This window comes from Mustela putorius, unplaced genomic scaffold, assembly GCF_011764305.1.
Source record: "Mustela putorius furo isolate JIRA1106 unplaced genomic scaffold, ASM1176430v1.1 tig00003834_pilon_pilon_pilon, whole genome shotgun sequence".
NCBI lineage: Eukaryota > Metazoa > Chordata > Mammalia > Carnivora > Mustelidae > Mustela > Mustela putorius.
In genome coordinates this window covers 111852795-111867165 of record NW_025421987.1, presented here as the reverse complement: position 1 = coordinate 111867165, position 14371 = coordinate 111852795, and the positions used below count along the sequence as shown (strand labels likewise).

The 14371-nt window shown below is 44.4% G+C and overlaps 1 protein-coding gene and 1 long non-coding RNA gene across 4 annotated transcripts in view; one reads left to right on the top strand and one right to left on the bottom strand.

Moving 5' to 3' along the window:
• RFTN1 (raftlin, lipid raft linker 1) overlaps positions 1-14371 on the top strand; it is a 192786-nt gene that overhangs the window by 165922 nt on the left and 12493 nt on the right. The gene's annotated exons all lie outside the window — the stretch shown is intronic.
• LOC123394462 lies at positions 3698-13776 on the bottom strand. 2 transcript variants are annotated; one of them, XR_006609242.1, is made up of 4 exons: positions 13494-13776; positions 6997-7443; positions 5200-5306; positions 3698-4861 (listed from the first exon to the last, which is right to left on the bottom strand). It is a non-coding gene; the product is annotated as an uncharacterized LOC123394462 (long non-coding RNA). The 2 variants fall into 2 exon arrangements; XR_006609243.1 differs by having other exon boundaries at positions 5253-5306.

Below are 14371 nucleotides of genomic sequence, written 5' to 3'. Positions count from 1 at the left end.
TCAGAATCCAGTGGGGGGCTCAGCTGCTTCCTCTGCGGAGGGTCTCACAAGGCTGAAACTGGTTGTTGGCAGGTCTCTGTTCCTTACAGTGGGCTGTGGGGCAAGAATCTCCTCCTAAGCTCATTCAGGTTGTTGGCCAAATTCAGTTCCTTGCGGTTGTAAGACTAAGGTCTTTGATTCTTTGCTGGCTGCCAGCCAAGGGCTGGTCTTTGCTCCTAGGGACTGCTGCATTTCTTCTCATGCTTTCCCTGTGGCCCCCTGTAAGAACTTTTTAGGTGAATAGACAGTCTGCAAACAGCAGATGAGGAAGGTGAGATGGTTCTCCAAGAAGAACTCAGTGTATTAGAGGATTGGAAGGCGTTCTTGTAGTTAAGTGAACCTTCATTGCCACTTCTTGGAATTTGACCTTTTTGAAATTCACTAAGAAGTTTAATAAAACTAAATAAAAAAGGGATGGATTGTGACTAGTTGAGAGGATATACTCAGCAAAGATGTGCTTTCATTGGAGGGAGGTCTTTGCTCCTGAGGCCTGTGATGCCATCTTGTGCATTGGCCTATTTGCTTTTTCAATGGCTTGTGTAGAGATTTAGAAGGTGATGGCCTGTGGCTAAAGACCCCAAACTGGGAAGCCATAGAGGATCTAAAGAACATGGATACTCTTGGGCTCTACAAAGACCTTCCCGCTGAGCATGGGAAAAAGAGGATGAAGGGTGCGTTCGAGAGTGGAGAGTGGGGAGGATTCTGGACAACCCACCCATGCCAGTCATGTCAACAGGATGGCTTTTTCTGAATCTCTGTTTCTACACGTTGAGTTTCTAATTTAGATTACAGTTGGTGTTTGTGGAAAATGCCCCATTACTTTAAAAAAAAAAGTGGGGGGGAAAGAAGAGAAAAAAAACCAAAAACAAGAAACCTTGAAAATTACTTACCTAATCCAACTTCTGGCTTGAGTAGGTTTCCCTGACTTCTTAATTCCCTTCTAATATCATTATCTCTTAATTTATCAATGTTGGATCAAGGCCAGCCCAATAAAATGTAATGGGGATACATTTAAGTATCAAAAAAAAATTAGTTGCCTATAAGTTAAAAAAAATCAATAATGTAGAAGGGAGAATACCTGATTTGACAGCAATTCTAATGAAAAGGAATTTAAAATAGGCCAACAGTATACCGACTACTCCCCTCCAAATGCTCCAGGTGCCTTGGGCTATGACAAAGTGGGATTTATGAGATCATACCCTGTGTCACTTTGTCCCCTCATTGTATTCTCTGCTTTCCTCTGCTGAATCCCTTTTCCATCTCAAGTCTTCACCTTAGGGATCCTCATCCACCCTGGACCAGCTCTTTGTAGAATCATCTTTGATACCATTAGCGGGATTTGCTCTCCCTTTCTTTTGACACTTAACACATTCCACCTTACTCTAGAGTTATTTAATTTTTAAAATGGCTCTGCAAACTCCATGACAAGCCATTCAGCTAACCATTATGATAGTCATGCTCCCCGCTCCCAAGTTAATTTCTCTTGTGTCACAAGTTTTCTGCAAACATTGGTTGAATAAACAAAGAACAGCATCAGGTTACTACTACTTACAAAAGAAAACTGGTCACATTTATGAAAATGCCCACAGGAGGTACTTATCCTTCTGTTCTTCAGTCTGGTACTGGCTGACTTAGACTCCGATGTCCCACCACAAGCACCATATTTGACGAGAAATGCAGAGAGACTATGGGGGCGCAGAAGAGGGAGATGGGGATGGAGGGTGCACTTGGAAATGGTTGAAACAGTTGGGCATATTCATCTTGAAAGAGGGAAAAACAGGCAGTCAGGTAGTTGACTCCCCAAGTTTGAAAGGCTGACCTCTCATAAAGGAGGGAGATTCTGTTTCCCTTGGTGGCAGGGAAATAACCAGGTCCCTTTGGAGAGCCCCTGTGGAACCATTTGGCGGTGGAGGTGGCTGGGGCCTATGGCTGTCAACAAGCAAGGATCAGCATGATTCAGATGTTCTGTCACTAAGTGGGCCTCCTCCTCTTGGCAGAAAGCACTAGAGCAGTGGTTCCAAATCTTATTGATCCTCACAATCATCTGGGGACTTTAGTATACACATTCCCAGGCACCACCCCTAAAGACTCAGTGTCAGTAGGTCTGGAGGTGGAAATGAGGGATCTACAAGGGAAACAGTCCACTAGCCCAAGAGCCACAGGACAGGAGGACCACGCTGTATTAATTTGAGAGAGAGAAGGCAGAGCGAGCAGGAGAGAACATGAATGGGGGGAGGGGCAGAGACAGAGGGAAAAGCAGGATCCTTGCTGAGCAGGGAGTCCCAATGGGGCTCAATCCCAGAACCCTGAGATCATGACCTGAGCTGAAGGCAGACTCTTAACCAACGGAGCCACCCAGGAACCCATGGCCCATTGCTTTTAAGGTAGTGGTCTCTCTGGAGCAGAATTCTTAAGATCCTCTTCAGCTGAGGTAGAAAGGGGTATCTCTTTGCTTACATCACTTGGAAAACTGATTGAGAAAGCTCAGGAGATAATCTAACGAGGCCAAGAGGTCTGTTCTTTCTACAAAAGAGATGCATGGAGAGTTCCTCTAATGTCAATAATTAATAGTTGACATGTGACCCAGCAGTTCCACTCTTAGTCAAATATCCGAGAGAAATGAAAACATATGTCTAACAAAAACTTATTCATGAGTCTTCATAGCCCTGTTATTCATAATATCCAGAAGGTGGAGACAATCCATATCGCCAGCAAGTGCTGAATAAATAAGCAAAATGCGATATACCCGTACAATGGAATGTTGCTTGACAATAAAAAGGAACAAAGTACTAAAACGTGCTACAGCATGGATGAACCTTGGAAACATTACGCTAAAGTGAGAAAAGCTAGACATGAAAGGCCACATGATGTATGATTCCATCTATGTGAACTGTCCAGAGTAGGCAAATCTATAGAAACACAAAGTAGATGGGTGGCTGCCGTGAGGTGGGGAGAAGGAAAGGGACTGCTAACAGGTACAATAAATTCTGGGGAGTGATGAAAATGTTCCAAATTTAGACTGTGGTGATGGTTGCACCATTCTGTGAATATATTAAAAACTGTTGAATTGAAGACTGAGTAGGTGAATATTTAGATATTTCAATTATATCTCAATAAAGATGTTTTTTTTTAAGTGGTGCTTATAATTGAAGGCATTTTAGAAAATGCAAATAAGGAAAAGAAAGCAAAGACCCTACTCTCATCATCACTGAGAAAGGAGCCACGTAACAATGTAACATCTTGGTATATTTTCTTCTAGTATACATTCTGTCTATATTTGCATATTTAGGATCATACTGTTCATACTGTTTCTACTTCATCCATATAAATGGCTGTAAAGTATTTCTGGGTGTGAAAAATCATATTTTAATTTACTTCATTAGTTTTCTGTCGGTGGATTTTAGGGGATTTCCATTTTCTTGTGCTTGTAAACCATGAATATTTTTTTAAGAGAGGGAGAGAGAAGAGCAGGGGGAGAAGGAGAAAGAGAGAATCCTAAACAGGCTCCACATCCAGCGTGGTGCCTGTTGTGGAACTCGATCTCACAACCCTGAAATCATGACCTGAGCCAAAATCAAGAGTCAGGCATTCAACCGACTGAGCCACCCAGGTGCCCCAACCATGAATATTCTTTAACTTTTATCATTATACTTCATATTATTTTTTTATTTAAAGGTCCATACTTCTTTAAGATAGCCAATTTTTATTTTTATCCCACTAAAACAAAAGTTACTTTTTATTTTACCTTGAAAGTTCTTGCTAGTGTTCAGAAGGGGACATTGGGCAAGAAGGTAAAGGTCAAGGCTCATCACAGAAGTACTGCCCCCCTCAGACTTGATTGGGCCAGGAGATTCTGTGGAGCCACCTTCCCCTATGGGGACAAAATACCTTTGAAAGAAGCAGATAGACTTGTCTCTATTAAATTGGCTGTTTTGTTTTCTAGTCTGTATCGGTTTTTGCTGTGTAGCAAACCATTCCAATCTTCATAGCTCCCAACAGCTATTTACTTAACTCGTGATTCTTTGGGTCTACTTAGGACCCAAAAGGTGCTCCACTCTGGAGCACCTTTGCTGATCTTTCCTGGGCTTTCTCATGCTTCAGCTGATATCTGGGTGGCCCAGAGTGGTCTCGCTCTTGTGGTCAGTGGTTGGCTGGCTATTGGCTGGGGCAATAACCCAGAAGGTTAGCCGGGCTTCTTCACACGATTCCAGTTACAGCGTTCCCAAGAGCCCCAGTGTGCTAGCTTATTTCATGCCTTGGTTTGCCTCACATTTGTTAATATACCATTGTCCAAAGAAAGTCACAAGCCCAAGTTCAGGTTCAAGAGCTGGGGAAATAAATGCTGTCTTCTGGTTAACAGGCAGCAACACGCTGCGTGGCACAGGTGTAGGGAATGGAAGCATTGGTGTGTGGCCAGTTAATAATTTACCAGGGAATTTTTGCTAAAACATCCAGTGGCCTTAATGGTTGGTGACCAGCATGTGACACTGTGCATTTAATTTTCATACAAGGATCTACTTCCAGCTTCCACATACAGAACACCCAGGAGAATGGTATCAAACCCTTCCGGCGGATTAACTGACATTTTTTAATGGTAAACTCATGTCTCATCAATGTTGAATGTGATTGACAGAAATTTTTATAAGACTTGGAGACTATAGGACAGCAACAGCAAAACCCACCCCAAAAATGCAGTGGCAGGTGCATTCATTCATGGACTCAGCAACTCTTCATTGAGCACTCACTTGAGCCAAACGCTTCCCCAGGTGCTTGGGATTGCTCAGCAATGGGATAAATAAAATCCTCTGTGGAGATTGCGTTCCTGTGAAGGAAAGGGCAATCAATAGGTAAACAAATCTGTGCCAAGTAATGATTAATAAGATGAAGTGAGAGGGCAGGAGACAGTGGGTGAGAGGGGGATTTTTTTTAGAGGACACCAAGTAGAGTTGGCCAGTCTTTCTGAGATCATTTTCATTTTTTCGACTTTGTTTGGCTCTTCATCATCTCGTCCTCTGGTGAGTCATTGTGAAGGTGCTGATGGGAACCCAAGAGAGCTGTTACAGGCTTTGGTGGATTTACCTCTAGGTTGTAGAGGAGCAGGGAGCCAGAGAGAATGGAAGGACTCATGGGCTTGGGGTACTGAACAGTCAGGGATCTTACGTGTCCTGAAGGCTGGATGTTTTTCTTGGATGCTCTATTACAAGTCCACTTACCAGGAGCAGCGTCCTCAGAGGACATGCTGCAGGATTCGTGCAACATAATTTAGCCTGAGGGAGAAGGGAGCACAGAGACACAGCTGGGTTGGAATCATGGTAACCATAGCAACTAGACGCTGACAATTGGGTCACCAGGAAGAGAAAATTGACTTTAGAGAGTATTGACCAAATGCCAAAGTGGGACTGTGGCACCTTGAATTCACCAGGTGGAGAAAGTCAGGGAGAGAAAATCTGTTGTGTTGAGCTTTGCACAGCATCAGGGTCTTACCCACTTTCTTTTCAGAATGAACCCAAGGCCGATATAGCCCAACACACCAAGACACCCAGCTTTCTTTAACTCTGTTTGTTGCTAGTTTGCACAGCAACAGTGGAATAATCCTTTCCTTCCCTTTCCTCTTCTGCTAAGATTCTTTTCATCTTTTAGGGGCCATCTTTTAGCCCTTTAGCTCCATCTTTTAGCCCTTTAGCTCCATCTTTTAACCCCCAGGGTTAGCATTTTGTTGATTATTGGTAAGGTGTCAGGACTCTACTGTAGAGGAAGGTGGTAATTCTGATATAGTCTTAAAAGTTCTAGAGTTTTTTCGGGGCCTGGGTGGCTCAGTCAGTTAAGTGTCTGCCTCTTGATTTTACATCCAGATCATGATCTCAGGGTCTTGAGATCATGCCCCATGTAGGGCTCTGTGCTGGGGGTAGAGCCTGCTTAAGATTCTCTCTCCCTCTGCCCCTCCCCCTCAAAAAAATAAAATAAAATAATTTTTTAAAAAGTTCTAGGGTTTGGGGGGCACCTGGGTGGCTCAGTCAATTAAGCATCTGCCTTCAGCTCAGGTTGTGATCCCAGGGTCCCGCATCAAGGTCTCTGTTCAGCGGGGGGTTGGCTTGTCCCTCTGACCCTCCCTGCCACTTCATGCTCTCTCTCTCTCTCTCATTCTCTCTGAAATAAGTAAAATCTTTAAAAAAAAAAAAAAAGTTCTAGGGTTTTTGCAGACAAACTTTCCAGTCCCCAAAACTCCTCAGTAAATACTTATAATTATATCCTGTTATTATATCCAGGAAAGCTCTTTTCATTTTTATTTTTTATTTATTTTATTTTTTTTTTTTTTTCAGGAAAGCTCTTTTTAAATCCTCTTTTCCAGGTAGTTGATAAGGTGAAAAAAATTAAAAAGGTTAGAAAATGATCCTCCATCCACCTCAAATTGTCTAAAGAGGGAGTAATAAAGTGGCAAATCCTATTTACTCCCAGAAAGCCTAATTTCCTCGCTCATCAACGCAAGTGGGAGGGACTTGGCAAGTCCCTAGATAGAGAAAACGTTTTTTAATTGTTATCAAACAAAGCTGCTTCCAAGTCTGCTGGGGAGGACATGCTCGCCCCTGATGCATTCAGTATGTGTGTGAAATGTCAGCTTCTGGAGGACCTAAGCCCCATGCTGTGACAGTATGAGGTCCCGCTGAGCAGCCAACAGGACATAGCGGCTCTGAGCTGCTTAACTGTTTGCACTCGGAACTGTGGCCGTGGATGTTCCCACTAATGGCCAAGGTTTGCCCAGGCGTCAACCCCTAACCTCAAAACATGCAGCCTCATCACCTCCAGCATAATCCCTGAGCCCTATAGTGTAACATGCCTCCTGGGATCTCGCCCCGAGGGGGCAGGGGCATGTCAGCAGACAGCTCCGATAGCGTGTATGGCCCGTCATCGCCTGCCACCCACCACCCCTTTCCCACCTTCAGAGAAACCCACACATACCAGGGACCAGATCACCCTGCTCGTCCTTGAATCCAGGAGAGTGTTATCTTGCCCATGCAGGTGCGGTTTTCCTGCCAGCTTGGCGTGCATGGTTCTTTAGGAGAAGCCAGAGCGGCGTCTCAAGCAGGGCTGCTCTTCCCCAGTGGGGGTTTTTATCTCTCCCTCCCAGGGTACCTGGGGTGGGACGGTTGGGGGAGGGGTGCTGTGCTGGGCCTCGTGATGGGTTATCAGCAACTAGGCTTCAGGGCTCTGGGTGTCAAGCGAGGTCACAGAGTGGCTGGCAGGGAGGAAGTGAGGGCTGGGTGTGCCAGCCTCGAGTGTGATGAAAAATATAAAACTCTGGATTCCATTCAGTCGCAGCTCTTAAGTTGGGTTTCTTTCAAGTTAGACCAGGTGACTCTCGTGATGGTCTTCCTTTGAGACATTTGCCTGAGCCTCTGGCTCTTCCTAGAGTAATAAGAACAGGGCAGTTAGCTTCTTCTGTGGAATAAAACAGCTAACGCTTAGCAAATTAAAATAACAACCCTTTATTATTGCTAGTGAGTCCACAGATCAGCCAGGTGACGCTGCTGTTCTGGCCTAGGCTCGACTCATCCCACCCAGTCCCGCACATAGGCCTCAGCGGCCGCTCACAGGCCCAAAATGGCATCTCTCAGACGTCTGCCAGGCCAGCCTGGGCTTGTCCTCAGAGCATCAGCGGGGCTCCATGAGAGCAAGTGGAAGCAGCAAGGGCCCTCGAGGCACAGGTTCAGAATTCCCATAAGGTCGTACCTTATTCTGTGGTCATACCATATTCTGTGGGTCAGAGAAAATCACAAGGCCAGACGGACTTAAGGAGTGGAGAAATGGACTCTCCCTCTTTATGCACAGTTATGTTGTAAAGAGGCCTGGATACAGGGAGGCAATAATTGGGGCCATTTGTGCAAACAATGCATCTCAAACAGCAATAACGACGATCATTATTATTTTGTTGGGCTCTCAAAGTGCTCCAGAGCCAGTTACCTTTCTTGTATGGTGGAGAAAATCGGGCAAAGACGTGAATTAAGCAGCAGGGGTGGATAAAGAGTCTTGGGCTGGAAGACTCTCTACACCGCCTGCATTTCATCTGCCCTCTTTTCTACATCTGAGAAGTAAGCTTTTTTTTTTTTTTTTAACATATTCTCTTTGAACGTTATGAAAGCCAAAGTTGTCTAAAATGAGACCGACTGCTTTCTTAGACTCTATTATGTTGGCCTAATTACATATCAGGAAAATGTTTTTCTGGGGCATTGTGTGTAAAACAAAGAGGAAAACAACATCTCCAGCCGGCCCCAGAGTCCTTGCCCCTCCCTCTGGCTGGCAGGGGCTGCATCCCGCGGGAGGCCCCGGGGGAGGAGGGAAGATGAGGGCCTGGGAGGCAGGGCTGCTGCAGCCCCAGCTGGCCTCAGAGAGATTTGCCCAGAGAAAGCCAAGGGGCAAGTCGTTCCTTCCTCTGTCCTTCCCTCCAGCACATGGTGGCTTCCATCTGGTGGCGGAACCGTGTTAGTCTCCTCACAGCCCCCAGATCAGGATCTCCTGCTGCAGGAGAAGAGAATTCCTAAGATGTCCTGGCCATGGTCTCCCAAGACCTCGCTGTCAACTGCAGAAATAATCCCTCGGGCTTTGGGTTTTTTGCCCTCTTGTGACATTTGATGGTGTGAGTCTTTCTCTTTAGACCTGTTTCCCACCCTGGCTACGCAAGGGCTGATTTCTGTCCTTCCAGTCTGTGTTTTCTTTATTCTTCCCTCACCTGCTTGCCAGGAGCTCCCTGAGCCTCCTTAGCCAAACTCGAGGCTCCTTGAGTTTGCGGCTACTGAGTGTTGGCTCTCCCCTCCAACTCTTTATTTTCATCTTACCTGTCCCTGTCTTTACCTGTGTATTAGGTTCCTACTGCTGCTGTGGGCTTCAGACAACAGGGATTTATTCTCTTACTGTTTTGGAGGTCAGGAATCCAAAATGGGTTTTAAGGGATTAAAATCAAGGTGGTGGCAGAACTGCATTTTTTCTGGAGATAGTGGGAGGGAATCTGTTCCTTGACTTTTCAACTTGGAGAGACCGTCCTGCTTGGGGCCAGTGACTCCGACCTCTGCTTCCATCCACATACCTCCTTCCCTGACTGACTGACCCCATTCCCCGACACCCCACCACCTGCTTCTCTCTTCAGAGGACCCTTTTGATGACATTGAGCCTGCCTGGATAATCTCTTCTTCTCAAGATCCTTAACTTCATCACATCTGCCAAATCTCGCTTATCATGAAAGATGACATGGGCCCAGGGTCCAGGGATTGAGGCGTAGACATATTTGTGGGAGTGGGTGAACATACTCTTTCTGCTGTAGGTCCCATCTCATCTAGCTGCCTCCTGGACACTGTTCCTTGAACTCAGCATGTCTAAAATGAATTCACTCCCTCATTGTCCTCCTTGTCCTGGTCACCTTTGTTCAGCATGTGATCAGCCAGTACCCAGGCCCCCAATCATCATGTGCATAAAACATAATTTAATTTAGCAAGCCTGATATTGATGGACACTTGGGTAATCTTTAGTGTTTTGCTATTGCAATCAGTTCTCCAGTGAATAACTTTGTACATTTGTCACTATGCATATATATAGAGAGAGATATAGATACAGATCAGTTCCCAGAAGTGAGATTGTTGTGTCAAAGGGTAAATGTATCTGCAATTTTGAGAGATACTGTCAGATTGTTCTCTATGAGGTTGAACCAATTTGCCTTCCTGCCAGCAGTGTCTGAGAATGCTCACTTCCCCACAGCCTTGTCAACAACGTGGTTGTCAAACTTCTGGGTTTTTCCCAATATGATAGATAGAAATTCAGATCTCAGTAGTTTTTAGTTTGCATTTCTCTTACTATGGGATGTGGTGTTTTTCTTTTTATGTGCTTAATAGGCATCTGAATTTCCTTTTTTGTGATTCTCTTCCTGTTTGTGTCCATTTTAAAACTTGGATTATTGGATTTTTTTTAAATCAAATTTTAGGAGCTCTTCCCTTTTCATCTGTAATATGAGCTACAAATATTTTCCCATCTTGTCTTTTGTCTTTTGACTTTACACAGCTTGTAATTTGTCTTGCAGAAGACACCAAATTTATTATTTTTTATGTCACCAAATTTATTATTTTTACTTTATGGTTTCCAGACTCTAAGTTAGTTAGAAAGGGCTTCCAGTTGGCTCATTAAAATTAAAATAATAAAGCTGTGTTCAGTGTGGGGAGTTGGACACAGGCATCTGTTTCTTCTGAAAAATCCCAGTGAAATGATACAAAAGGAATGATAGGAGGTAGGCATGGAGATAGATAGATGCTACACTCAGTTCTCATTGTTCCTGAATTCTATATTTCCAAATCCTACTTGCTTAAATTTATTTGTAATCCCCAAATCTGTTCTCTTGTTGTTTTCACCATTACTTGCCGGCATATGCAGAGCAGCAAAAAATTTGAGTTGCCGACATTCTTGTTCCCGATTAAGGAGATGCTCTGCCTTTCTGGTTTAGCTTTCATACTATAAACAAGTGTCCTGTTTGCAGTCTACTTAGTGCCACACTTTTCACATTTTTGTGCCTTTCATTGTTGATTTTGCTATTTAAAGTGGCTCCAAGTCTCATGCTGAAGTGTTGTCTGGTATTTCTAGGCATAAGAAGGCTACAGTGTGCCTTACAGAGCAAAGACACGTGTTAGGTAAGTTTTATTCAGGCTTGAGTTCTAGCGCTTTGGGCTGTATGTTCAAAAGGTAGTGAATCAACAAAATATATTTTGAAAGGTGTCTTTAAACAAAAATGCACATAAAACAAGGTTCTGTATTGATCAGTTGATGAAGATGCTGTCAGCAGAAGCTCAAAGAAACCTAACCCTGTATTTCCCCTACAGCATTGGCTCCAAGTGTTCAGTAATTCTTGTGGCAACATTATAGAACAGAATTCCCATGCATAATGAAAACTGACTGTAGGTAGGTAGGTAGCTAGCTAGATAGATAGATAGGCAGGCAGGCAGATAGATAGACAGGTAAGGTATCCACAAGAACAAAAACATTAGAAGAGAAAGTAGAAAAGAGGAATGACTTCAACACAGTTTTAGAAAAGGAAAGTAAATAGCAGATGCTAATTGGCCTAGTAAAGTACAGGAAGCTATCACCTAACAGACAAGGAGCCATGTGAGAAAATGAGAAAAGCTCTGGTTTTCAAAGCAGAAATGACCATGGGACGGTGGGAAGTGAACTGCAAAGCTGACAACCGGGGCATTGGTTTAAAGTCCTTATGTATCGTGGTAAGAGTCCTAGCTCCCGTCTCTGCAGCTTTGGGGTCTTAAAAATAAGGCTGCAGAAAAGTTAAAAAGGTAACAAAAAGGCTGAAAGAGAAAGGAAATCTTTCAGAAGGAAAATAAAAAGAGTAAGAAAATGGGGAGGGGTAAAAACATGGGAATATCAGCCCTCCATTTTGACTTATAGAAGATCCAGAAAGAGAGAAAATGGAGAAAAGGAAAACTCTCAAGGGAAAATAAAAGAACACTTTTCAGAACTGAAGGACAAGAATCCTCAGATGGTGAGGTCATCAAGTGTATGACCCACCCCAAGGCACATTGTGAAATTCTGACACCTCATGGGGAAAAATATCCTAAAAGCTTACAAAGCTCATGAGGTTGTAAAGTATTAGCAATCAAAAAAAATATCTCCGTAGCAGTGCGGATCTCTAGAAGCCAGTGGAGAAGTACTTGAAAAATCTCAAAGGAAAAGTAGGTTTCAGCCCAGACTTCTGTACCCAAACTGTTAGTTAAGGGTGAGAACAACGACACTTTTATGAACGTGCAGGTTCAAGTGACTTACAGAGCATTTGTTTCCCGGGAAGCCATGGGAGCACGCACTATAGCAATTGTAGAGGAAACCAAGAAAAAGAAAAACCAGCTTTAGATAGCAGTGGGAGAAGAACACAGCCATGGAAAGCGGCCAGACCAGGATTGGAGAAAGAGTGCACAGAGCTCCAGAAGTGATGTCTCTACTGGAGGAGGAAAACAAACAAACAAAAAAACAACCAAAAAACCCCCCAGAACTAATGTATTTAGGCATATGGGATATTTATCAGTGGGCATAGAATAGAGGTGTTGGAGAATACGGAATAAATTAGTGATGGGTTCACATACAACCAGACATGTGAAGAAGAAAAAAAAATTGAGGACATGATTAACTCTATCATGTGAAAAAGAAGGCAGATCACAGTGCATTTCTTGACCCAGCATTGAGCAACATCTGCAAAGTTGTAATAACACAAACACTAACTTTTGATTTGATTAGAATTACTAGGACCATTTGGGGGCACTAAGAAAGAGGAAGTAAGAAATGTGTATTGGAATGTGAAGGCTTTATCTTCCGTGGTAGGAAACCAAAGGATATCTAAAATTGGTAAGTTAAGAAACAGTAGCATATGCATACCCAGCCAGTAAGTGTTGAGCATTAGTGTTTTGGCAGCAGGTTTTCAAAAGACATGACACATGTTTTTGCAGTTTTGTACCTTCACATGCCCTCTCCATGAAAGGCGAGGGCCCAACCGAGTGGCAGTCGAGAACAGGGACAAACATTCCCAGTCACTGATTTTTCAGGCATGGAGACCATCCCAGTGCTGGTCCCGCACACACTTCTCAGATATGGGAAATTAAATTCCTCTCTCCATTTACACAGTTGTGTAGAAGGAGCCAAGTCTTTTCTTTGAAACTGCTTTTCTCCCAGATTGCTTCCACAGATTGAAACAGGAGAAAAGAGAAGAGCAAACTGACATTCGGGATACAAACTCTCTCACTGGACCAGTGTGTTACCTCCTAATTACTTCCCTGAATGGAGGATCTTTAAAAATGATCAAAAGACAAAGGCATTTCTTAAGAAACTCTACATGCTGTTGTCATGAGTTTTGGAGGGTAAGGGAAGGTTGTGTTGGATGTCTGTTTCCTTAGTTGATTTGCAACCACTGGAGAAATTATGGGGAACAAAGGGAAAAAAGAGCCATAAATACAAATGAATTCCTTTTACATGAGTTGAAAAACCACAGGACATGCTCCATTTTTTTTAGCACTCCAGGTGTGATCGGAGATTACGGATCCACACAGGAGAGTGGAGAGTTAATTAAAATTTGTGCTCCTACTTCCAGAAAGAAATGTCTTTCCGTTTGATAAGCAGGCTGTCTTTGGAGTGCTGTTTGTGCTTTTCTGTCCTCACTGGAGTGTCACAGAAAAGCAGATCAAAGGGAGCCTCCATCCAGTTAGGTTTTCTACCACCTTTCTGAGCTAATGGACTTGAAAGCCTCTTCCCCTGACTGCTTGGGGCTCATGTCATATGCTAGAAACGTCTGCGTATGGTATTGATAATACGCGAAGGGGCTTTGATAGATGCTTACGGAAAACCATATTAACCACTCATTAAATCAGGACCACCCCAAACCGTCAGGGCGGGGGAGTCTGACAGAGGGTTGCCTCCTCACCCCTTACCATTTGTATTTTACTTTTCCCCTCTCCACGTGAAGGCCGGATTACTACCACTATTCTCGAAAGCAGGGTTCTGTTTTTGTTGTGCTTTCTCTTGTCCTCCGAGTCTTTGTGCTTCTGCACCCTCTGGCTGACATCCCTTACCCTGAAGGGAAAAACTGTTTGGGAGAAAACCTGCTGTCTTTCTCTTTAAGATAGTGACAAAACGAAATAAACATAGAGCAAAATAGAGGCAGCCCAGGCTCACCCCATGTTAGCGGGCAGGTCAGGCTGCAGCGGGGGTGGGGGGGGGTGGGGGGGTGGGGAGGGGCTGGCCATTGTCTCGCTGCTCTGGGTGCCCGCGGAGAAAATCCGGCCGGGCCGCAGCCACTAATAAAAGGACTCCATTCTGCCACTCAGGGCTTTGTGAGGCGCCAAAGCTTGTCCTAGTTGCCATGGCTACTGTCTGATTGTGGCGGGTTTGTCACAGTGCTTGATAAAGTGGGAAGGTTATTCTTGATAGGCCCAAGTAATCATAACCTCGCAAAGCTTGAGAGTGTGGCTTTAACACTTTTTTCCTCCTGTCTTGAAATCAGGAATGCAGGGATGGGGGTTGGGTTGTCGGGGAGAAAGCAGCCCCAGCAGGTGGTGAGGGCCGGCCCAGCATGCAAGATACTGCCAGCTGGTGTGGATGGGAGTTCCTCTTGTGGCCAGGGGGCTGGGCAGAAAGGGGTGTCACTGGGGTCATCTGCCATCCCTGGGCCTGAGTGGGGGCTTCAGAGAAGGGGTCAGAATGGGGACCCTCCTGACCCATCCATCAAGTGATTATTCTTGTACCCCTCTCTCCTTCCCTCTTTTCCCTTTCTGCTCCTGCCTCTTTTATTAAGGGGCCTCCCTTTCCT